General features: G+C 31.8%; 1 protein-coding gene and 1 long non-coding RNA gene across 2 annotated transcripts in view; one reads left to right on the top strand and one right to left on the bottom strand.

Moving 5' to 3' along the window:
• Positions 1-10990: 10990 nt before the first annotated feature.
• LOC126778343 (uncharacterized) lies at positions 10991-11603 on the bottom strand. The gene is made up of 2 exons (XR_007670136.1): positions 11409-11603; positions 10991-11291 (listed from the first exon to the last, which is right to left on the bottom strand). It is a non-coding gene; the product is annotated as an uncharacterized LOC126778343 (long non-coding RNA).
• An 8631-nt stretch (positions 11604-20234) lies between these two features.
• Positions 20235-26032, top strand: part of LOC126778097 (plipastatin synthase subunit B) — a 67613-nt gene continuing 61815 nt past the window's right edge. The window contains exon 1 of the mRNA XM_050501474.1: positions 20235-20374. The gene's annotated coding sequence lies outside the window, so the exon portion shown is untranslated. The remainder of the gene's footprint in view (positions 20375-26032) is intronic.

The raw sequence follows: 26032 nt of genomic DNA, 5'->3' as shown, positions 1-26032 counted from the left end.
CGTGGTCATCGACCTTGGGTAATGTGATGTTATGTCCTTAGTGCCTGTAGTTGCAGTGAGTGTAGGCTCACTCACCGCAACACAACACGCTAAATGATTGCTCGGTCCCGGGAAAGCGTAATGCTCTCAATAAATGGTATTTTTGCTATATAATGCGAAAGTGTTTTTAAATCTGACTGGTAGTTCCTGAGATGACCGCGTTCAAACAACATTTTAGTTTAATATTTTAGGATGGCTCAGTGGCTAGAACATGTGAACTTTAACCGAAGATTTAAGGTTCAAACTTAGGCAAACACCACTGCACTTTCAAGTGCTTAATTTGTGTTTGTAATACATCTCGGGCGGTGAAAGAAAACATCGTGAGGAAACCTGCATGTGTCGCAAATCTGCCATGTATTCCACTAACCCACATTGGAGCAGTGTGGTTTAATAAGGAGAGGAGGCCTAAGCCCAACAGTGGGAGATTTACAGGCTGTTAATTTTTCGGGATATTTTATTAAACTAACATTATAAATGCGAAAGTGAGTTTGTTTGTTTATTTGTTTTTCAAGTCAAAACTACTTAAATGTTCATCATGAATTTTTTCAAACACGTTCTTAAGTAGTACAAAAAAGGACGTAGGATACTTAACACTTCCCCCTCACAGGTTGATGAAGGTTTGGGTGGAAACTGGTACTAATATATATGTGGGTACATAAAACTGAAAAGTTTGTTTGAAATATGAAAATATCATAAAGAAAGATGTATAAATATTTCTTGTGTCCTTTGTTACGTTATTTAATAATATAAAAAGTTTCTTAAGCAATGATCAAAGTAAGATTAATTAATTTCATTTTAATCTTTATCCTTATTGGTTAATGACAGCTGTTGACATAATATACAACCAATTAGAATTAATTATTTTAAATTATAGGATTTTTCTCATTACAGTAACTTTTTTATTATTAAGTAATGTAATTATAAGTAATACTTAATAATATACAAATATTGACGTTTGTAAAAAATGTTTTTAAAAACGTCAATGAGTAAACATTTTCATTAGCTTCAATTAATTCTTCGACCGTGTTGACGTAAGTTCAGGTGAGTCCCCGAGTGACAATTGTTGACGAATCATTCACAAAACTTGATAAATAAAAATATGCGGAGCACTCTAGATCATTAATTGCTATTAAAAGTTACAAATTAAAATTCTAAACAGAAAATAATGCACGGCTATGTCCCGCGCAGTTGGTAAGTCTCCCATGAGAATGGTCACCGTCACAATCGGTCTGGAGGACATCGTGAATATAAAATTTTTAGGTGTTATAGACTCGCTCTTGACCGCAATCTAGATAGTACGATTATGTCATGATGTAGTCAATGATGGGGCGAGCAAACCTATTAAATCACTATACTACAACTTTAAAGACTTTTAGATTTTAGGTGCTCGGAAAAATAGATATCGGCAGCATATACCACAACTTGACTGCACATTATGAAGCTGTCAGCAAAGCGCTCAGTCCTGGTCTTAGGGATCTTCACCAAATGTAGGTGCCTGCGTATGTTAGTCCGTGTATAGAACAGTAACGGCGGGATAAGCTTATGGAACTCTTGAACACACATTTCGAAGTACACGAATTTGTACAACATGGATAAATTGATTCATTTATTTAATCTTTATTTCAGGCGTTAAAGCACATTCCATATATATTTACAGTTCCAGATTCATGCCTAGGCCCACAAGGCACCGGCCTAGCCGAAAATAATATAATTTTTCTCCAACCGTTTCGGAACGATGGGTCCTAAATGCCAAAGTATCAAGGCGCCTTAGACCTCTAAATCCGGTCCTGCATAACTTATAGACATACATAATATTAAAAATAAAGTTAAAAAAATTCAATATAATAATAATACGCAGTTATATTTTTAATTATTAAACTAACATGCATTTTTTAATAAAATACACTTAAATTTATATAGGCTGCATAAAAATTAACATATACTAAGTCAACGCTTATTTAAAGCAATAAATGATTGAAACACCTGACAATTTTCTCGCGCACTACACGACACCTATTGAGAAACAAGGAAATGTGTAAAAATGTTTAAATATTGGCAACACTGACAATTATAGACATTTAGCGGAACTCAAACTACTCGGAATTGAATAATCGTATTATGCTAAAAAAAAGTAATACTCGTAATGAGACGACACGAAAAAAATGATTGTTTCATACAATTAGATGTAGAAAAAAAAACTGAAGACGAGGCTTTATATTTTAATACATTTGCCTTTTCCTAGAGGAAATAATTAAACAAAAATGGGTAGGGCGTGTATAGAACATAATAAAATAATAACGACGTAGTTACATACGTAAAACATAACGGTAAATATTTCCTACTGTCGGTTGTATTCTAGTACCCATTAATTGTTCACTAACTGCATTACATTATACCATTTAACTACAGATAATATAATTTTATTTTTTTATTTTTAATAGTTTTTTAAATACTAATAATAGTAATATCTATTGCAGCTATTTTATAAGCCAGCAGATTCTTTTTTAACATATATTTTTTTCATATGTCAACAGATGTAATTTTCACTTTTCAGATTAGTGTTATTCAATATGAGTACTTTTTTTACCATGTCCCAATTTTTTTATAATTAATTGCAAAACAACGAGGGCGGCAAATTTGGGCTCCGCCCCGGGTGATAGTGACGCTGTACTACGCTACTGGCCGGTGAAAAAAAATCCTGTGTATCAATGTTTTTATATACAGTTCATACCGTGCGTAATAAATAAGTACGTAAAGTCGCTGGTCCTGCGCCTGCACTCTTTCCAGTTGTCTTGGTATGCTTTGTCATCGGTCTATGAGCGTGTATTGTGTCTGCACTTACTTGATGCATATGTCCTGCGCAGTTGCTTGTAGTTTCGCTTGAACAGTGGCCAGCCTTTTAAAACTATTTTTTTTTATTTTAATTAGAACGGCCGACTATTAAATTAGCCATCTAATGGTGTCTTCATCTTGCGAATGTCAAATCAATAAATATAGAAAGGGGGAAATCAGTTTAATTAAACAGCCGCTAAGTGACGTTTGTAAGTATGACCGTGATATGCAAAGTAAGGCATTACTTATAAAAACGCGGGAATCTAGATTGGCTATGTATATTGTAGTCGGTATTTCCATAGAAAAAACCATGTAAGTTGTTACTAAAAAATAGGATTAACATAAATAAAATTAATATTAAGAATAAATTTTAAGAATCATTCTAAATAATGTAGCTGTTTAATTGAGGTTGGATAAAAAATCTTAATAAGTAGTTATCGCATTATGGTGATAACATAGTCTAAAAATATATATATTTAATCTAGAGTTGCAACGTATTTGTTCACATAAAGGCGAATATTGAACGACACATAACTATTACTATTCAGATTTCATCGGATAATTGAAGATATAAGTGTTTTTATGTATTTGAGTTGATTACTTATTTATTAACATTTGCCATTCAGTCATTATGGTTATAACTCTTAAAGTTCTAGTGCCTTTTAATGTTCATTGGTGTAACGAATTCAAAAAGTTTATAAAATGCGTCATAACACCTTCATCTACTTCAATGACAAATAACAGTGTTCGAAATTCTTTGCTGTGCTTAAAGCCACATACTATATACTTATATACTTTTTTCTATTATTTTGATTGTTGATTGTTATCATTTCTCTCGCAGGCTATCGCACAGCAAACATCTTTGTAAATTATCTCCGTCATTTATAATTATAATTCGTTGTAAAAAGTGTATTTTGACGTGTTATTTTGCGATAGTTAATAAAGTGTACTCAGTGACAGTCTAATTTAAATAACATTGTTGACTAAAATTTGCATAAACAATTGACTTTTTAATAAAACAAAATTCTGCAACAGCAAAAATACCGTCGCTTTGTGATATATTAAAGTAACAGAACAATACGCGTAAGTGACGCCCTATATCGACCACGACGTTCTTCTCGCGAACTTGACAGACGGCCATCGATTGAGTAAACTGGACTTCGTTAATTATAGTTTGCGTTGTTAATTACACTGTCTTACGTATATTTTACACTTAAATTGAAATGCCGCTTAATCGTACACCACCTAAAACCTCGAGTATCCCGACTGAAGATAGTAATATGAACTTAAGTGCCCGGTCGATACCACAATCTGGCTCTACTCCGAACTTAACAGCCATTGATAGTGAAAACAACCTCTCGCTTCAAACGAAAACGCGAAGATGGCTGTTTTGAGGAGATCCGTTTACTGTTGTCAATTTCCGCCGCACAAACCGAGGCTAAGTTTTTAGTCCTCCAGGCATCGATGTCGGAAATTCTTGCTCTAAATATTGAATTAAACAAAAACATTTCATTCATCTCCAAGCAGTATGACGACATGATTGTTAAACTGGATAACTTGGAGTCGGAACGTAAAGCGGACCAGAAAGAAGAAGTTCAAGTGAAGAAAAAATTCATACTTTGGAACGTCAGCTGTTATCAACAAAGCTTGAAATTAAGAATGTAAATGTGTGTGTAAAAAAAAATTAGAAGAAACCTAGAAGGACATCTGCGAGATTGTGAAGGCAATATCCAAGGTACTTAAAACTGCAATTGAACGACATGATATCAGGGATGTATTTCGCATGGGAAAAAAGGATGATGCTCCAACGATACTAGTCGACTTCAACAGTGCTTATGTTAAAGAAAATATGATTAAAGCCGCTCGACAATGTTATAATAGGCTTAAGGAAAATAAATTCAACACGACCCATCTGAAATTAGATGGACCTGCCAAACCAGTCTATCTTTCTGAAAAGTTGACCCCGAATATCTATCGTATATACTATCTGGCACGCAACTTTGCGAGAGAAAATGGATACAAGTACTGTTGCACTGCTTTCGGGAAGTGTTACTCCGGAGAATGGACGGCCATAAGCAAATCCATATTAAAAATAAAGAAGACCTTGGCAGACTTCGTCAAGAAAGATGACTGGTGGTAATTTGTATTTATACTCTTTGTTTGCCCTTTGCAATTAATTATCTCTTACGTGTGATATGCCTTTTTAATGTTAAGTTTAATTTTCTCATCAAATAATGTCACTGTAACAACCCCTCTGTTTACATTTTATATATACTGTTCCACAAAGTATTAGTACACATATTTCACTCAAATGTACCTCGACTAAGTTAGTCGATTATACACATAATAATTTGTTTCACAAATAGCAATCACAATACAGTTTAATTACAATTCAAACATTCCTAGTTCTTACAAAGCATGCATTATTTACTACTCTATTTTGTACCTAATTAATACGAAAAGTATTATTTGCAATGATTGATTCAAATGATATTATCTCAACGGATATAGATAACATTAATGTAGCATTTGCGTGTAATTTGTGTATCACATACACAAACTTGTAACTAATTAAATATAGGTTCTGCTGGTTATCTTAAGACATTTTGTCAAAATATTCGTAGTATATATAAAAATTTCGATCATTTAACACTTCAGTTGTCGCGCTTCAAGTTTGAGAGTGACATTATAATAGTAACGGAATGCTGGTTAAATAGTGACAAACCTATTCCAAGTATTGATAACTATGATTATTATTACTCGAGTAAGTTCCTTAATCAAAACGATGGTATAGTCATATACATGAAAAAAGACATAAAATGTTCTATAACGGAACCCAAAGCAATAGAAGGCAACTTTTTACTTATTAAAATTGAACCAGACATATTCATTTTGGCTATTTATAGATCCCCGTCCATACAATGCACAGACAGTTTTTTAAACTCTATTGATAATATTATTCGTCCTATTAGACCGAGAAATAACTTGATAATTGCCGGTGATATAAACATTGATATTAAAGCCAGTTCTATTGATAGGAACTGTGCAGCATACCTTAATGTAACCGCTGAACTAGGACTATTGCCTGGGCACACATATCCTACTAGGTTGCACAACTGTCTGGATCATATTGTGCTAAAAACTGTATTTCCAGCCTCAGTAATGCTCAGCATTGACCTCCCCCCCCCTGTACGTGTAAAAAAAGCAATCTCTTACAAATCAATTAATTTTGATGCCTGCATTAAGTACTTAGAGACTGTAGACTTCTCTTTTATTATAGCATCTTGCGATGCTAATGAAGCAGCATGAAGGTTTGTTAATATACTTTTTGGTTCCGTTAAACAGAATTCTGATATTAGCCATATACCTAGTAAAAAAAGAACACTTAAACCATGGATAACCACTGGACTCCTACGCTGTATCCGAAATAGAGATAAACTACACAAAAAACACAAAAATTAACCAAATAACGTAATGATTAAGGTTACATATAAGCGTTACCGGAACTTTAGTAACTCTCTGTTGAGAAAACTTAAAAGAAACTTTGAAAAAACGCTTTTACTTAATGCAAAAATTAATAAATAATCTTGGAATGCAATCAAATCAATTATAGATTATACAAAAAAGAAAACGTCAGCTGAAAATCTTTTAAGCCCTAAGAATAATATAAATAATAGCATACACTGTAAATAATTACTTTTCTAGTATAGGTAAGCAGCTTGCCGAAATTGCAATTGCGTATAATAAAATGAACACTACTTCATACAATTTCACGTTTCCTCCAGAATGTAATTCCATAGTACTACTACCACCGGATGGGGCAGAGATAGAACTGTTAATAATGAACCTCAAAAATAATTGCGCTATAGGCTAGGACTTAATACCAGCTCAACTTCAGCTTCAGCTCTTTCTAAGCTCTAATCTTTGCATAATTCAGGAAGTGTTCCCTGAGGTCTTTAAAAGATCGCTCATTACTCCTGTTTACAAGGGTGGGAAGCGAGACCAAGTTTCGAATTATAGACCTAAATCAGTTTTGTCATCTCTTTCCAAAATATTGAAAATACTACTAAATAACAGACTAATTAATTTTCTGGAACACAACAAAATTTTATCTGCCTCACAGTTTGGTTTTAATTCTGTGAACAAGTTAGAATGCCTCGGTATTCGTGGCAAACCGCTCCTGATCTTCAAGGATTTTTTGGTTAATCGTTCACAACAAAAAAAAAAAAAACAACAAGTTAGAATTGGTGATCACGTCAGTTCTCAGGTACCTGTCATTTGTGGCGTCCCTCAGGGCAGTATTCAAGGCCCAAGTCTCTTTTTAATGTATATTAATGACCTATGTGAACAAACTAAGAAATGGTAAAATTTTTACCTACGCGGATGATACTGCGCTTGTATTCCACGGAAAGACTTGGGACAAAGTACGGTATTATGCTCAATTAGGACTCCACAAAGCCAATCAATGGCTTAGTATAAACCTGTTGACATCTCTTCAAAACCTCATTTATTCAGTTTTCTGTAGCCAAAACAAAACCAGAGAACATTAGTCTTAAAGTTCACGCATGTAACTACCCCAGTGATTCTCTTGCTTCCTGTTCATGCTTTGAGTTAGCTAAATCTACGACCGTCAAATATCTAGGAGTTATTTTGGACGAAAAACTTAGTTAGCGCTCTCATATAGACATCACAACTGCGCGCACCAGTAAACTTATTTGGGTTTTCAAGAAGTTGAGGCACGTTGCTGATTTAGATCTTCTGCGAACAATATATTATGCACTAGGTCAATCAGTCATTGGATATTGTATAAAAGCTTGGGCACCACCCCAAACCTTTATATTTTATAGATTTGGAAAGAGCGCATAGATCGATCTTAAAAGTCATGACCTCTAGCCCATACAGATTTTCAACAACTAAGTTGTATGAAAAATGTCAACTCCTAACGGTTAGGCAACTATACGTCTATCAATTAGTTATCCAACAACATAGAATCATCCCCTATCATGCCGACGAATACAGAAAACAAGGTGTCATTAAAAACGTATGTCCACCTGTTATATGCCGAACAGTTTCAGCCAGACGACAACATGATTTTAAAGCAGTTTATTTGTATAACAAAATAAATAAAATAAAAAATATACACCTTACGTAATCGTGAAGTTAAAGTAATTATTAAAAATTGGCAACTAGGACTAGCTTATGAACAAACTGAACTGTTGCTGCTATAATATTTTGTGAAATACACATACATACACATACACACACGGACACTCCCTTCTAGAATACAGTAAGAATATTCGTTTATCATTTATTTTTTATTTACATAGAACGATATGTCACTAAAATATGAGAGAGGACACTGATTTCTGTAGTACAGGTCTTTGAGCCTAGCTCAGAAATCAGGGACTTCAGTATAATTTGTTACTTTTTATGTGAATAAAGATTATTATTATTATTATTGTGGATTTTTTTAACTTTGTAAAACACGAATTTGTGATCACGGCTTTTACGTCACGGCTTGTGTCGGTTTAATTCGCGACAATTATAGATGTTTCACATCAATAAATTATAAAAGGATATTATGAAATAATTTAATTTTTAAATATCCTTTTGTATTCATTTATGTTAATTAATATTTTGTGTTATTCAAAACAAATGGCCAATTACACAGAATATTGTATAGTTGCCGAACATTTATTGCAAATCTTATTTTAATTATTTATTTCTATTTTATCCATTCTATAAATATTAATTTAAATTTAAAACGCTATTTTATTTTGTAAAAATTAACATAAATTATTTAATTAGTTTAATATTTGGATATCATTGAAAATTTAAATTAAGGTTACCGTTTATTTAAATTAAGTTAATAATTTAAATTAAGGTCAAAAAAAGAAACAACTGAATAAAAATTTCTGCTCCTTTTATAATAATAAACTTCTTATTGAATATTTTAATGCATAAGCGGTAGTCAATTGGAAATATTTTTATTTTTATTTTGTCCAGACTACAAATTTGAGAATGGAGACTTACCACTGCTTCGGAATTTAGATTCCACAATGAAGTACCGACAAGAAACTCTTTTTACAAATTTAATACAAATATTTTTTTTTATGTTTTCTCTGTATTCGTTAATAGCCTCAAACATAAAATTAAAATTAATAGTCGGTTTTTGCGTATCATATTTTAATAAGGATTAAACGATCGATTCTTGATCGATTCGATGTGACAAGATAGATTTCTATCTATATTTATAATAATTTAAGTTTTTTCTTCGCTTTCAGTATATAAATGCAAAAATTGATGGAGAGAATTTTTGACGTTTCCTATTCAAGGCGCAAAAGGTGCTTTAGAGCGCTTACATTGCTAACTAAATCCTTAATATTATTAAGTAATATTATGTTACTACCGATAAATCATATGATGGTATTTTACCGCAAAACAGCAGTACTTGATATTGTTGTATGTATTGTGTTATAAATATTTTATTTAAGTCCATAAAAGTATACACGAACACGAACGCATAACCATTAAAATAACCAAATTTAAAGATTTTTTTTCAGTCCAATTTATTTATATTAAAAATAGCGGCTGACAGGTCTATAATTTTTAGGGGCATTAAAATATATTAAAAACACCTATAAAAATATAAAAAATTATCTTCCAATAAAATTTGTATTATGTTTTCTAATACGTCTGAAGTCCATTATGAGAGTACATTGTATACTCCTTTCTGGAACTAAACTGACAAGCAAAGACAAGTCGCTATATTTGTCATTGTTCTGTTCATAATGATGGATGTAGCCCCAGGAAGACATTATCTGGACTGGGGATAAGGACAAAAAATTATTATTATTGTGCTGGAGAGAGTCTACAATAAGGACATACGACTTATTTAGAATAAGTGGGTAAGGTTTCATCAGGAAAATAATATTAATTCTCGTGGACCTGAACCAGCGAATGAATCTCGGTTACCTGTATTTATCTCATGGTCTCTCCTACCGAACCATTCTATTTCATAAATCGGTTATAGCATTTGTGAAACTATATCATATATAAAAATAGCGTCGAGCCCAATAGTGAAACATATACTCAATTGTATTTCCTTGGCAAAGCCTGTACCTCCTAAATTCCCATATGGGATGCAGTTTTGAGTTGTTATTTAAAAAAATATAATATAGATTTAAATAGTGTATATCAAATATCCCGGCACACTGCAGCTATTTTGCTGTTATTTTCGGGTTGCAGAGAATATTACCTTACTCATTTACATGTTGACAGTGAATAAAATGGTAACTGTCAACATGTATTGATATTGTAGATTATATTTCCTTGCATTTGGGTCGAAAACTGATTCATTTTCATATCAACAATGTCAATCAAGTTGGACATTTATGGCTGCTTCTGACCGAAACATCGATGCTTGCTACGCACTCTAGTGAACGTGACACATCAAATCAGAAGGAATATTAGTAATCTATTCTTAGCAACTACAGTTCTTGCAAATCACGAAGTCGAGCGGAATTTACTTGTGGTAAATACGTGTCCGTATACGTGTCTAAGTGTGCGTGAAAACGAAAGCGGGTATGGTTAGCATAAAAATAATACCAATATTTTTATATGTTCAATTGATTTTAAAATAAAACAAAACTTTTTAACTAAAATTTTTATTATTTAAAATACTAAGTAAGGGAATGTATTAAAATAAAATTATGTTTTTCTACATTTGGGTTTAAGTTTGACGGTAATTTAAGCGAAACTTAAGACTTAAGGATACCCAATTGAACTCAAGATATGGCAAAATTATGAAAATAAGGTTAGGCTGGAACTATTTAATAACAAACTTCCATCTATTTTTACGAATGTGAAAAATGTGTCGCATTAATCTTCTACGGAACTGTCGCTATTAGTTTCAAAGTCAGTCGTGCTGCTATCACTTGATTCACCCACATTAATTATAAATTCAAAGTCATAATCAAAATATTTCATATACTCCTTTTCAATTTTTTCGACATGCTTGCATGTATTAAACCAGATGTTGTTATCGATACTGTTTAAACCTTCAGCTATTAAATTTTGTACTTCTGTCATATTTTGACCAATATTTTTCGAGGCAATCTTATTCTTCAAAATACCCCAGATGTTTTCAATGGCATTTAACTCGGGGTGATATGGTTAGATTTACTGTCTCTTTTACGTCGCTTTTTCATGGGTGAAGTAAACTTGGTTGATGACGATGGCAACTCCTTCTCTTCTTTTAAAATCCTAGTTACTGTGCGTTCACTGACGCCTGTTGCTTGGGCAGTTCTTTCTAATATGTTTGCTAATGGACTTAGGTCACATCCATCACTGTTATTTGCTTTCATAAAACTATATTCATCTTTAAGAAAGTGAAAGACTTTAGCAATGATTGCTCGACCCTAAAAACAATAAAATATACAATTGAATAAGTATCAAAAGTCAAAACTAAACAATAACTTAAATTAAAAAAATAACCATTTTTATTTAATGTCAAAACTAGAAAAAAAACAATTTACCTCGCTATGGATAACTTTGCGCTTTGACATGCTGACAGTACTTCACGGCAATTAGCGTCCGGGAACAATAAACACAACTAACCTGAGCGATGGCGCGCTCGCAACTGACCGCGTCGTCAGACACGCACACTATTGCAATATGCATGTACACGTTTAACCACAAATAAAAACTACTCGCCTTCCTGATTTGCAAGAACTGTAGCACATTATACTTTTTTCCTGCAATAAGAGAGAGAGCACAATGTTACTTTTATTATTTTGATTGTAGAAAATTTACATCACGGCTTGTGAGACGGATGAAAAAAAAAAGATGAAATATCTATTATTCGCGACAATTATAGATATTTCACATCAATACTATTATTTTGTGTTATTCAAAACAAATGGCCAACTACACAGAATATTTTATAGCAAGCGAACATTTATTGCAAATCGTATCTAAATTATTTATTTCTATTTTATCCATCTTATAAATATTAATTTAAATTTGAAACGCTATTTTATTTTGTAAAAATTAACATTAACTACATGATTACTTGATTGTCTAGATTTCATTGAAAATTTAAATTAAGGTTACTGCGGATTATTATTTTAATTTATTTATCTGTGGATTATAGAAAAGAAAAAAACGGAATAAAAAATCTGCTCCTATTATAATAATAAAACACTTTTCGAATATTATAGTATAAGTGGCAGTCAATTGAAGATATATATTTTTTTATTTTGTCCAGACTACAGATTTTATTTGAGAAAAATTTTAAGAATTTTAATAGAATGGAATCCTACCATTGCGATCGGTTCCAAATTTAGGTTCCACCACGAAGGATCGGCAAAAAACTCAATATCTTTTTACTAATATAATACTCTTAACAATCTTCGACCGCAAGTATCAATTCCTTGTGCCAGAATATATTTAAAAAAAAGAAATAATAATAAATAAGTATTACTTTTGGCACGAAGTTTGGGTGCTTCGAACATTAAACTACGTTGCCAAGGAAAATTTGTCGTTTACGTTTTAGTTAGTTTTGTTAGCATTTAAAGTAATTGATGATAGATTTGTTTGTTATTTCAATCAATCAATCAATCAACAGCCAATCGTTGTCCACTGCTGAACATAGGCCTCTCCCAAGGTGCGCCAAAGCTCCCTGTCCTCCGCCTTCCGCATCCAGTTGGTGCCCGCCACCTTCTTAAGGTTTGTTATTTGCTTATTTTTAATTATAAATTCAAATACTTATTTATATATTCTTCAAAAAAAAAATTAATTTACATACATTAATCTTGTAATCCTTTCTTTCGATTTATGATTTGTCTGTATTCGTAAATAGCTTTTTATATAAAACCAAAAATAGTAATCGGTTTTTGCGTATCCTATATTTAGATTAATTAAAAGATCTATTATTTTAATTCTTATAAAAAACAATGTATTCGTAAAATATGAAACGATAGATTTCTATGTGGTATTTAAAATAATTTTGGTTTTTTCTTTGGTGCTTCTGGGCGCTCATATACTAAATTCTTAGAGTCATAAAATATATATATATACGCACGCATAATAACCGTAAAAATAAGAAACTAAACTTTATTTTTTTGTCCATTTTTTATTACAAAAAATAGCGGTTGAGATATTAAACATTATTTTTAGGGACAATAAAACATATTTAAATAAACTTCAATGAAAAATAAAAACTTGTGAAACATTCTGTCTAATGGTATTAGTTCTCAGTACGAGAAACTATGCCTGGTTCCAGTCCGTGCCGAAGGCGTCTATTTAGTTTTTATTGGCTATGTATCAAACTTAGCTACAATTGCTTAGATTCCTTATATCGATAGTGATAGTAAGCCGGGCTCTACACTCGCCTATGAATCGCGGCTGCAAATGTTAGCCGCGATTTGCGTGTGGTCTATGGCCTTCCACATTTGCAACGCTTCCTTCACTTTGTCGGGGGCTAAAATCCGACACCGAACGGGAACACCGCGAAGCGTGAACGCGATGCCACTACCTACACGTGCGTTTCACGGCTTTCGCGGCCTTTCGAGGCCTTTCGAGTCGCGAATGTAGAGCGGGCATAACATTTGATATCTCATATAATAATAATGTTTAAGTGACCCTTATTTAGCATTTATGAAATCGAATTGGGTTATAAATAAACTATAGGATAATTGTTTTTTAGTATATAAAATCTATTTAAGGATAAGAGGAATCTATACTAATACATATTATAACTGCAAAAGTAACTTTGTCAGTCTGTCTGTTATGCTTTTATGGCTAAACCACTAAACCCATTTTTATGAAATTTGGTATGAAGTAAACTTAAGCTTCAAGGAAGAATATAGAGATAAATTTTATTTGTACCTAACTAAATACACGCCGACGATGCTGCGGATTGAACATCATCCATATTTATTCGATTTCTTAGTATATAAGGGTAAAAGCTAATGCATATTTGTAATCCCTGTTTAACCTAAAAACTTCCTCCACGTCTAGATTGAACTTCAGTTTATCCGGGCTTATAGCGAGACACAAAATCATAAATTGCACGGCGTTCTGCCCATGTCGCAGCTCTGTATAAGGGCTTTTTGTTAAGTGGTCCTCGAAGTTGCATTGTGTTTGAAGACAATTTGAAGTATATATGTCGTTGATGGTTGGTTAATGATCTCCAATTGTAAATTATTTCCTTTTTTATATTCTAAATTTAAAATGTTTTATTTTTTATTTTTTTTAAGATAATAAATAAATATTTATAAATAATAATAAATAATATGGCGACAATATCATTTATTTATTTTTTATTATTGTGCTATTCCCAAATTCTTGCACGGTCATTTGGAATGACTTTGAAGGACTTCAGGCGAAGGTTCTTAAGATAAACATACTTTAGTGCACTAAATAAAACTGTGAATATGCAGAATGTTTTCAAAAAGGCTTACAAAAAGGTTAATATAGAAGAGGTAAGACATTGTGTATGTGCAGGCAGAGTTTTAACATACTTCATTATGACAAAATAATTGTAAGTTAGTATACTTGTAGGTAGGACCTTATGCAAGCTCGTCTGGGTAGGTGGTGGCCCCGCGTGGAGTGCGGAGAGGGAGATTCTGGTCCGCCAGTTCGGACAAGACATCTACCTGCGAGCTCTCACAGCCCTAACGCCCGGGGCTTAAACGATAGGGCATAACCCTGGGGCCGCTTATGTGTGAGATAGGGGCCTCGCGTGTCCTATTTTCATACGGCAGCCCGGATGGCCTCGCGCTGCCGTATGGACTAGCGAGGAGTGCGGGGGGGGGGCGAGATTACCTTCCCCGAGCAGGGCTCCGCCAAGCCACGACCGGAGTGGACAAGAATCCCACATAACCCGGCTCCCCCCCATGGGAACCGGATAACTTTCTGAAGGTTTCCACTGCGAGAGACAAACAAGGGTATCTACCCTTTTTTCCACTCATAAGATGTTCTACCTCAAAACAATAGTACTTGGTATTGTTGTGTGAATGAGCCAGTGTAATTACAGGCACAAGGGACGTAACATCTTAGCTTCTAAGGTTGGTGGCTCATTGGCGATGTAAGCGATAGTTTATGAACTATCGCTTACATCGCCAATGAGCCATATTTGTCTTACAATGGCGATGTCTATGGGCGGTGGTGACCACTTACTATCAGGTGGTCCGTTTGCTCGTTCCTATACCTATTATATAGAAAAAAAATAACTTAAAATAAAAATCAATTCTATTTGAATTAATCAGAATTGGTATCTTATAAAGCAGAATATTGATATCTTCGACAAATATAATTAGTACTATGTGTTTCTAATAGTAAAAAAATATTTTATACATAAGTAATTTACACATAATTAAATAATAATTGAACTTATTAGCATTTCATTCCTTCATACTAATATATAAATCCTTTTTAAAGATATTTATTGAAAAGAACATGACGTTCACTGTCCAGCAAAGACTGCATAATTACGAGAATCATAATTTGTTTATTATCATCAATTTGTGCTGCGTGTTAATAATAGTGAAAAATTTATTTAGCATCAAGGTAAGTTCTCGCATTTCTTGAGCAATATGAAGGACCCAGAGTTCAATCATTGATAATAGCATTTATTAATTATATATATAGAATTATATAAACATGAAAAAACTTGATCTCAACTCAGAAATAAAGCGAGGTTTCTATAAAAGGATACCTTATATTATTCGCAATCATAAAATATCGTTATTCACTATACCAAAAAAAAAAAAAAAAAATAGCCGGGTACAAAGGGTTGAATTGTTTATTTTTATTTTTAATTAATGATTTCTCGTCGATATGGCGGGCTGTAAGTCACACCGGAGAAGTATGACATTACGCCATCGCCTACTTCTTTTTTAACCGACTATCGGAAAATACAAGAATTTTTGTGGAACAAGTCATTCGACATTCATAATTTATCGACACGTTCGATTAACGCCCACGTGATTGGCCCGCCGGTACAAGCGCTATGACTATCATTTTCCTTTTCGTCATTACGTAATTAGACCCCACAAAAGTCGACATACTGGTACAAATGACCTGAAATTTTGTGTAACTATCTCCCGGTCTATAAGAAAAATTTAAAGGGAATCAATTTCCCGCCACGAAGAGTATCTGTCAACGTTCTAGTTGCCAGATTAAAAATGTAGATCAGAATTTTTTAATATAAAAAATACAGATAATTTTCAGCAATATTGAATAGTAATTCGTTTTACATCTAATATTATGTATTACAATTTGAATGAGTCTTACAAACATAATTTACATAAGTAAATTACATAGTAATGTTTATAAATAATTAAACTTATTATCATTTAATTACTTCATGCTCATATATATAAAAATGTATAATTAACCATTTATGCACAGTTTTACGTTGCATCTTCAGCACACTTGGACGAGGTTATTCAGATGTTCCTCGAGGATATCTCTTAGATTCTTAATATACCTAGGCGCTAGGGCATACTACAACGTTGTGATGGGAGGTTAACGCCAAAGTGGGTGTAAAAACTAGTAACGAATCCTCAGTTCAATACAGCTATGTCACTAGGAACGACGGGCAAATGTTCGTCAAGTGTTTCAAAAGAGAAGGGTTGTTTATGAAGAACTCGTTCTTCATGAGACAACCTCAAAGAAAGAGAACATGGCAAAAAATTAAATCGATTTTACCATGTGATTTTTTATTTAGAAATGTATCAGTTATCGCAAGGTTAAGGTTAAAGAGCGCGGATTTCTTGAAGATTCCGTTTGATGGTCCAGGTTCCAACTGAATGTGTTTCAAGCCGCCAAGCTTTTCAGATAAACTCGAAAACCGGTTCGTTGCCTTAGAAACCATTGAAAGCGTTGACCAGGAATTCTGGTGGTGAAGATACTTCCAGAAAAGAGCAATAACTTCAGTGAATCGCTCTCAGATGTAATTTATAGAAATTAATAGGACCGTAACGTCGCCATTTGCGGAGCGAAGGAACACCGTGGTGGTTTTTTAGTTCATTTATTAGTTCAAAAACAAATAGTAATGTGGAATTAGGATTTGTATTTAAGAATAGCTCCCGGCGAATATAGCTTGCCCATAAGTTCATTATTAGACAAACATGCGGAAGAATTGTCATTTCCGCGAATTTATCTTGGTCAGTTCCGTCACTTTTGAGAAGGGGTTATCGTGACTCCTTTTATGATGGCAACAAGTGAATTAAAACTTTCAGATGAACGTGGAGTAACGCCTCATTATTTATTATATATAGCAATCAATTCATTGATTTTTTTTATTTAAGCTTGTTAGGAAAATATCAAATATTACCAAAGCAGAAATACAAACAGAATTTTCATTTTGGCTTCGAAAGTAATCTTGCTTTTTTACGTTCTTTTCCTATTTCTATATGGTAGAGGTCTGAAAGGAAGAAGGAGCTATTCGCTATGATTGGACAATTACGAAAACCGTCAATAACCTGATAGTTTGATTTCGACAATTGTTGTATAAACTGAATAAATGTGATCATATCATCAAAAATCACAATTATATTTTATGGTGAAAACTATTCTCATGATTGAAAATACTGACACTTTGTCGGAAGTACAGTGTCCCATACTACTTTAAGCACAATGAATTTTACATTAGCACAGTCGTCATACATCTTGGCTTAGCTTGATTGAACATATACAATATTCTTTAATATTGGTTTCTAAAGTCTCGTAGAATAAATCATAAATATATAATGACCTGCTTTAAAAACAAACTGAAAAAAAACAAAACTATAGGTTTAAAGCACTGTTCCCTATAAAAACCATGACTTAAACTCTGATGAAATTATAAAAGAAGTCTTCAACAATTAAAGAAATGGCTATACTAAAATACATATACGATTGGAGAATGAATATTTTTACAATCGTAATGGTATTCATTCAAATGAAGATTATTGCAATATTATTAGAGCTGGAACCAATAGAATAAACGTTTGTAAAGCCTTCTGGAAAACGGCTTAAAATATTCAATACATTTATCCTATATGTTGTTCATTTAATATCGATTTCCAATTCATCACAAAAGAATATTCATGTGCAACTTATGTAATAGAATATGTTAATAAAACAAATAGAGGGGTAATAACTTATACAAATGCACTTACAATGATGAATTATCGTGCATTACGTGTTGTTTGTTTTATTTTTAAGTTTACACTTCTGTCGTGTGGAATTAAGCACACACCCTTTTATTATTATAACTAATATAATATACATGATTTATTATATATCCTGCTTTAAATGATAAAAGGATTACTGGATGTACGGCTTTGTGCAAGCTTGTCTGGGTACCACAGACTCATAAGGTATTCTACCGCAAAACAACAGTACTTGGTATTGTTGTGTTCCGGTTTGAAGGGTGAGTAAGCCAGTGTAATTACAATTACAAGGGACGTAACATCTTGGTTCCCAGAGTTGGTGGCTCATTGACGATGTCAGCGATGTTTAACATTTCTTACAATGCCAATATGGGCGTTGGTGACCACTTACCATCAGGTGGCCCGCCTACATATTTTACAAAAAAAAAAACAATAATGGTGTATCACACTGCACTTGCCCACTTCTCATATTCTCATATTTTTCTCCTTTATTATTTTGTGATTATATTCACTAATTAATGCTTAATTTGTGTTTATAATTCATCTCGTGCTTGACGGTGAAGGAAAACATCGTGAGGAAACCGGCATGTGTCTAATTTCATTGAAATTGTGCTACATGTGTATTCTACCAACCCGCATTGGAGCATCGTGGTGGAATAAGCTCTAAACCTTCTCCTCAAAAAGGGAGAGGAGGCCTTTAAGCCCAGCAGTGGGACATTCACAGGCTGTAACGTTAACGTTATATTCACTATGGCGTTTCAAATATATCAATATATAAAATAAACACTGCGAATCACCCTTCGGTCTGCTAGTATAGAATATTCCGTAAACGCGTAATGTCCCCGAAAGTGGTATGTTGTCTGTCCTTCTAGCCTACTCTATCTCTTTATTTATTAATTCTATGGCTTCTATAATTTCTTTACGCTATTTATGCGTAACGTAAGATTTAAACAACATATCAGCACGATTTAATCAATGTACAAATAATATTAATCAGAAGCATCTTATCGTGATTTACAATTATTTTTTTCCACACTTGCATAAAAACTCTTTTGTACGATGAAAAAAAGTGCAGGATATGCGATGAAACTTTTGTGCAATAAAGTATTTTAATCAAATTAAATTTAAAAAAAAAGATGAATACAAATTTATAACTTTTTTATATTATTTATATTGATGTATTTGACTTACGAAAACATAAAGAACCACGCAGTGTAGCTTTACACCTAATACTGGAATGCCACATATGACTCAAAAGGAAAATTTATAAGCAGTTTTAATTAATTGCCTAGTTAAATTTAATCGAATAATAAAATATTTAAATACGTATGTACATTATGTGTTAATAATTAAAAAGCTTGTCTGGTTTTGTTTTATAAGTAATGCGCAATAAAAAAATGTATGTAGTAATTTTATAAGCTATCAATTTCGATTTTCCAGTATAAAAAAATAAAACTTAGATCTTTTTCTGTGTTCCGGTTTTTTTGTTTGGTAAAAAAATCATTTTACCGCTGTGACTAGCGAAATCATCCCATATAGAGTCCTGATTTTGAAATATATTTTTGAAGTTACGAAAAAAAAAAAACTAACTTGTTGGCCTTAAAGGTTTTTGTACTTGTAATGTCTTAAATTGTTACTGTCTATTTACGATTATTCGGAGAACTACTACAATACATAAGAGGATCCCTGACAGCGTAAAAAGGAATAAATGACAAATTTATAATTTTTATATCTGTAGCCAAACATTTTAAAAATTCTTTTTTTTTTATAGAGTAGGAAGGTGGACGAGCATATGGGCCACCTGATGGTAAGTGGTCACCAAACGTCAACCACCAAATGTCAACCATCGCTTATAGCCAATGCGCCAAAAACCTTGGGAACTAAGATTTTATGTCCCTTGTGCCTGTAATTACACTGTTTAATTTACAATTAATTCGTATAAAAAAGCTTGCAACATACAAAAACAAATTTGAGCTTCAACTTAGGTCTTATATTTATATAAGAAGACCAAGTAAAAAGTTTATATTCATACTTCATATATTAATAGACCTAATATATATAGACCTAAGTCAATTTTAAGTGCTGAAGAAAAAAAAAACTAAGGCCAGTGAAGAGCTGTGAACGGCACGTGCTGAGACTAAGCTTACAACGCTATATAAGTTGGTAGAGTGCGATTACGCAGACAGTCTGCGCACTGGCTGTACCAGGTTGCATAGACTTGCAGTGAATTTAAGAATCGCTAAGCGCGACAACGCGGTGTGCGCGGCAAAAGTGCAGTGCTTTTTGATTCGTTTATGAATTAATTTTTTTGGGTGGCATTTCTTTTTTTGGATATCACCGTAAGTTTTTTAAATTTTTATAGGGATTTATTATATGTGGTTTTTGTTTAATTATTCATTATTTTTGTTTGATTATATTTTTAGGTAATTTAAACATTTTATATATTTGTATGCAATTTTTATTTACTCCACTTAAAGTTAATTGATTTTTTTACAATATTTTTATTTAATTAATTCAATACTATTTAATTTTATTATTTATATAAAAGTTATTTAATTAAAAATATATAAAATTAGTACAAAAATTTTATGACTAATGTTTTTTTGTTTGAAAATTTTCTATATTTAAAATCTTCTTATAATTTTAGATTTAAAATATCACCTTTCTTTTAATGTATACATAATAGCGGTAAATTCAGTGATAATTAGAATCGGTATTTACGTCAAAGATTGCAAGTTCAATCTTCACTTATGACAAACATTGGCCCAAATATGTGCTAAAACTTGTGTGTATTTGTGTATGCTAATAAGATTATGTGAATACGAAGCATTAAAAATTTATATATATAATAAAGAAAAATCAATAAATATAAATTCCTTTATTTTTCACATGTGCATTAATCTTACGAGTATTTCGAAAACTATAATAAATATAAACTTAGGGTTTGTATTGTTTATATTAAAAAAACTTAAAATTTTATTCATCCTTATTTTTAAATAGCTCCACTTTTTAAAAAAAAATGTAACTTGAATAAAAAAGGATACTTCTATTTTTGAATTTTGTTTTTTAAAGAATAAAAATCATATTCAAAAATCAACACCAGAACGGAGCAAATTACTTAGAAACAAAATTTATTATCGACACAATTTTATAGCAAAAAGTTATTACATCAAAATGTTATTATAATTTATTTTTGCGGACGAAGTTTTATAAAATGTAATATACATATTTAAAATATTTCTATTTAGCCGACCGTATCGAAAATAATAGTTTAAAATAAGCATATAAGAAAAACCAGTTAATTAACATCAATTAAAACGAACTTCAATTTTAATGAAAACGACGTTTTATTTTGTACGCGTAAATTATTCGAGATGGAGATGAAAATAATAAAATATGACCTTTAACCCTTTGTACGTCGGTCGCCAATGTACTTTATGATTAATAAAATATTTGCATTAAATTATTTTTCATCTACTTGATTAAACATCAATTCATTTCAAGCACAGATTGCTCAAATGTGATAATCTTTTCATAGTAACGTCGTTATTATATAATATTTTAATTTTTATTTATTTTTTTCTCTGCTTGCTCTCATTTTTGGGTTTTTAGATTTTCACCCAATACATGCAGGTATGAGACCTGGATGTAAAAGATGAGTTCGCCATAAAGTTATCAAGCTCCACGACTTATAAACCATTGATAATATTTAAGAAGAATGTAGTATAAAGTACTGATCACGACATATTAAACAAAGCTAAGTTTGACTGTCTCTCGGAACGCGATAAACAGAATAACTACCAAACGGTATATACGATTTACTCGAATTTACCGAGCGGTTCACGAGGATAGTTTAGGTGTATAATTCAATAAGGTTTTTTGTAAATTGGCTCAAATAACGATGATTGTTGAAAATTATGCCGACTTATATACAATAACCGTTTTATATAGACCCTTATACTAACCGTGGAAGCTTATTTATTATATTAACCGTTTTATTACTAGAATGTTGACTTCTCGAAGAAATTTTTAACTTAGCAACGTATCTAATGTAGGTGCGATATTTCGAAAGGCAGTAGAATCATCGATCCACATATACCATTGGTCTGATGTGTTAATAGAGCCCGGATATTGATAGTGGGACAATTCAATGGTCATTGGCAAAACCCTTGACTCTGGGCTTAAGAGGTTTGTTTATAACGAGAATGTTTTTTTTATCTCATATATAATATTTTTTATAAATACATCTTAAATACAAGAACTTATTTGAATATATAAAAACATATAATACTTAAATTAGTATTAGTAGTTTTGTTGTCAGTAATACCATAAATATACATAAATATTGTATTGCTATATAGTTGAATAGACCTAGGATGATAAGTTTTTATCTTAACTCTTAGCCCACGTATGTCTATGACTTTTTTGGTTTCGATTTCTATATGTAAACATTAATTGTTTAAAATAATTTTTAGTTTTTAAAGTTTTTTATTCAATGGGAGCAAACACGATCTCTTCAGCAGATAGGGTTAATGTATTATATAATTACGATTTTAGAATATAATACTTTTAGAGGCAACGAACGAAAAAACTCAATCAAATAATCTAAAATTAAATGAATGACCTCTCGAGGTTCTTAAGTAAATAGACGCGTATCCGTTCAACAATTAGGATTTCCATTCTAAAACAAACATACGTCATAAGATGCGAAATCGGCTTGAAGTAATTAAATTATAATTAAATATTTGCTTAGAAAATTTGCTTTTAATGTATATATTAGTTATGTTTTAAAATTTATACTCTATGTCGTAAACAGTACTTGGAAAAGCAGTTAATTTAATTACACATTTATACGGTTAAATAACTTTAGGATTTGGTTTAAGGCTATTCGTTTCTTAGAGTTTAAATATATATTATCTCGAACCAATAAAATAATAATAAATAATTATAACTAAGCTTCCTCACAACTCCATTTACGATATATTTCGAGCAAATTAATTTCTATACCTAAATATTTTTATATTTTTTCAGAATGTATCTTTCGCAAAATTTAACTCTGATAAAGTAACAAATATACATACAGAATTAGGCATTTATAATTAAATACCATAAAGATTTTTTTTTATTTCATTAATATCCAACAGAAAAAATATTGTAATATGTATTGTTAGAATCAACAAGCATAAAGAACTAATATTCTATATCAGAAGTTTTACAAATTATTATTATTTTATAACTGTAATTTTGTACAAACATTATAAAGTTCTACATTTTTGAACTGGTAACACATCTGTCGATGGAATCTCGTTATGGCGGGAAAATTAAAATTAATGATGATTTACTTTTGATTATTATTATTTTGATTATTATATTAATAAGCGTTCTACACCTTAATGTCACCTGATGGCAAGTGGTCAAAAGCCTCATAGATATTGAATATTATTAATGCCACACATCGCCAATGCTTCACAAACTATCAAAACTAGTATGTCCTTGTACCTTTCAACTGATAAATAAGCTTCCTGTACCTTTAAAACTCGTGGGCAATAATTAATTGCATTTTTATAACGCAGAAGAAGTGCTATAAAATATGTTTGTATATTAAAATATCGGGTTTGTCCCGAGGATAATCATTAACAAAAGGTAAATTGCCTATAATAAATACTTCTGTTCTGAGAAGTAATATGTATGTCTTTAATCATCTTCTTCGGTGGAAGACCAAAGTCATAAATTCGTTAATAAATTCTGTAAAATAAATCAATTACTAATTAAAAGCCTATTTGAATTAAATATATTCTAATTCCGATTGTGATTTTCGTCAATTCGCATGTCTTGCGTGTCTCGCTTGATGACATATTTTCAACATCGTTGATTGCATGTTTATTACAAATTCTTTGGTAACGCAACAGTGACAGTTTAAATTGGCAACTTATACTGATAATGTTGGCTTCAATAGGAAATTAAATATTAATATATAATAGATATCGGTCATCTTGAAGATGGCGGAAAAATCTAGAAATATTTAAAAGTTTAACCTAACTATAGTATTATTTTGAGTCTTATATCTTTATGGTTAAGGTTTATTACTTGACACAAACAAAGCTCGTTAACGAAAAGTTTTTTTTTTCTGTAACGTAAATTGCGAAGGCAATGGCCTAATAAAAAACAGTAAACAACACGATAAATTAACTATTGTATAATAAGTGCAAAAATCTGTGTGTTTGTTTGTCCTTGTTTCACGCAGCACCTTTGCAAGTAATCGATGTGATTTGCATTGATATAGTTAACGGGCCGTAGAGTGACATTCAATTTTATTAGCAAAATTTATTTCATTACTACACATTTGTCTTAATGACTTATTGGATTTAATAAATAATATTTAAGCGTTTGTTTATCTGAGTCAGCACTTGTTTATCTGATACCGAAAACTTATATAACCATATCTATTTGCCTTGGATTACCACAAAGCACGACCCTTTAAACGAGTCATTCGGTTGGATATTAAGAGAGATGAGTAGATGAGTAGTAGTCAAAATTCACGACAAATTGAAGGTCTTCTTAAAATTTTAATCCTAAGCATTTTATAGTTCATGCTGTGCGTTTGTCCAGTCAGGCCATTGCAGACATTGCATTTTTTATAGTGTAGACTAGTTAGTTCACGCGGTTTCACCCACATACGCTACTATTAATAACACGCAACGACCCACGGAGTTCGCAGCGAGAAGTTAAATAGCCTATAACCTACCTCAATAAACGGACAACTAACGAAAGATATTTCTTTCTGATTGGTCTTTCAGGTAAGCCGAGATGGTCCAGTGGTAAGAACTGATAGTGGGTTAGTTAACCGCTGATAGTGGGTTCAAACCCGGGCAAGCACCACTGAATTTTCATGTGCTTAATTTGTGATTATAATTCATCTCGTGCTATACGGTGAACGAAAACATCGTGAAGAAACCTGCATGTGTCTAATTTCACTGAAATTCTGCCACATGTGTATTCCACCAACCCGCGTTGGAGCTGCGTGAGGGAATAAGCTCCATACCTTCTCCTCAAAAAGGGAGAAGAGGCCTTACTGGTCTTGCAGATCCTGAGATTACCGCGTTTAAGCAAACAAACTATTCAGTATTATAATATATATATATACAAAAGAATAACTGACTGACTGACATACTCGCATCAACGCAGAGCCTTGGCCTAGCACCATGAAAATTTGCATACTGATTACTTTTACACAGTTAGAACGAAGAAAGGATTTTTTTAAATTTAACCCTTAAGGTGATAAAGGCGATGAAATTTTGTATGAAAATCTTTCAATTTGAAGAATTACCTAAGCAGATTGGTATATATCAATTACTTACTTTAATACTTTATTGTACATCACACCACAAAGAGAAAAATACAAAACATGTATATTGCCTAAATAAATGTACAATTATGGCGACCTTATCGCTACACAGCGATCTCTTCCAGGTAACCGAGTGTAAGTAATTACAGATAGGATATGGGGTAGGTGGTGGTATGAATAAAATAATATTAATATTTAATTAAAACAAAACCAATTATTAAATGTAAATATAAAATACACATACTATTCATATATCCATAAATAAATTATATTATCAGTACATACAAAATTATAAGTATATGTTATAAATACATACTATATACAGCAACAACGAATAAAACGATAAGTCCTCAAAAATAACAAAAAATAAAAAAGAAAAGCAAATGAATAATACAAGAAATACTGAAATAAAAGAAATTATTTGTGATAAGGCATTTGAGACAAAAAGTTATCTTTCACAAGTTTTTTAAAAATATTTATAGATTTGGCCTCCCGAATATTTATAGGAAGATCGTTCCAGAGTTTAATAGCCTGAATTGTAAAATAATTATTATAAAATGATGATTTATCTTCGGGCACCTTTAAAATCCATCTCTTCACAGAACGAACTACTTCTCCAGAATTTCCTAAAAATAAAAATATATCAATTCTG

Source organism: Nymphalis io, chromosome 25 (genome assembly GCF_905147045.1).
Source record: "Nymphalis io chromosome 25, ilAglIoxx1.1, whole genome shotgun sequence".
Lineage (NCBI taxonomy): Eukaryota > Metazoa > Arthropoda > Insecta > Lepidoptera > Nymphalidae > Nymphalis > Nymphalis io.
Note: the sequence above shows the minus strand (reverse complement) of the source record. Positions and strands in the feature narration are given on the sequence as shown.